Consider the following 1,499-nt stretch of genomic DNA (forward strand, 5'->3'; position numbering starts at 1 on the left):
ATTATTTTTAATTTGCAACCTGATGGAGGTCAGTATAGATGGACTAATAGACCAAGTCCCACACACTGCTAGAAGCCCAAATATTTTTTCAGAGCTAGATGCACAAAAAAATTATTTTTAATTTGCAACCTGATGGAGGTCAGTATAGATGGACTAATAGAACAAGTCCCACACGCTGCTAGAAGCCCAAATATTTTTTCAGAGATAAATGAAGAAAAAAATTATTTTTAATTTGCAACCTGATGGAGGTCAGTATAGATGGACTAATAGACCAAGTCCCACACACTGCTAGAAGCCCAAATATTTTTTCAGAGCTAGATGCAGAAAAAAATTATTTTTAATTTGCAACCTGATGGAGGTCAGTATAGATGGACTAATAGACCAAGTCCCACACACCGCTAGAAGCCCAAATATTTTTTCAGAGCTAGATGCAGAAAAAAATTATATTCAATTTGCAACCTGCTGGAGGTCAGTATAGAAGGACTAATAGAACAAGTCCCACACACTGCTAGAAGCCCAAATATTTTTTCAGAGCTAAATGAAGAAAAAAATTATTTTTAATTTGCAACCTGATGGAGGTCAGTATAGATGGACAAATAGACCAAGTCTCACACACTGCTAGAAGCCCAAATATTTTTTCAGAGCTAGATGCAGAAAAAAATTATTTTTAATTTGCAACCTGATGGAGGTCAGTATAGATGGACTAATAGACCAAGTCCCACACACCGCTAGAAGCCCAAATATTTTTTCAGAGCTAGATGCAGAAATTTTTTTTATTCAATTTGCAACCTGATGGAGGTCAGTATAGATGGACTAATAGACCAAGTCCCACACACTGCTAGAAGCCCAAATATTTTTTCAGAGCTAGATGCAGAAAAAAATTATTTTTAATTTGCAACCTGATGGAGGTCAGTATAGATGGACTAATAGACCAAGTCCCACACACTGCTAGAAGCCCAAATATTTTTTCAGAGCTAGATGCAGAAAAAAATTATTTTTAATTTGCAACCTGATGGAGGTCAGTATAGATGGACTAATAGAACAAGTCCCACACGCTGCTAGAAGCCCAAATATTTTTTCAGAGATAAATGAAGAAAAAAATTATTTTTAATTTGCAACCTGATGGAGGTCAGTATAGATGGACTAATAGACCAAGTCCCACACACTGCTAGAAGCCCAAATATTTTTTCAGAGCTAGATGCAGAAAAAAAATATTTTTAATTTGCAACCTGATGGAGGTCAGTATAGATGGACTAATAGAATGATGCTATGCCCAAAAGATTTTACTTCACTAGGTGCAGTAAAAAAATTGGTATTCTATACACAGGTGGTATATCTTGCAACACAGATAGGCTACTCCACTGACTAACACACTCTGCAATAGGCCAAAAAGGATTAGCTTTGCTAGATTCAGCCAAATCCTGTGAAAAAAACTTGCACAGCACTGGCACAAACCTGCCTGGCAAAAACTGATAGGAACTGATGTAACCTAGTCCTGA

The sequence above is a fragment of the Phyllobates terribilis genome, unplaced genomic scaffold, assembly GCF_046119375.1.
Source record: "Phyllobates terribilis strain yellow unplaced genomic scaffold, ASM4611937v1 Scaffold_9__5_contigs__length_417890890, whole genome shotgun sequence".
In the NCBI taxonomy this organism is placed as follows: Eukaryota; Metazoa; Chordata; class Amphibia; order Anura; family Dendrobatidae; genus Phyllobates; species Phyllobates terribilis.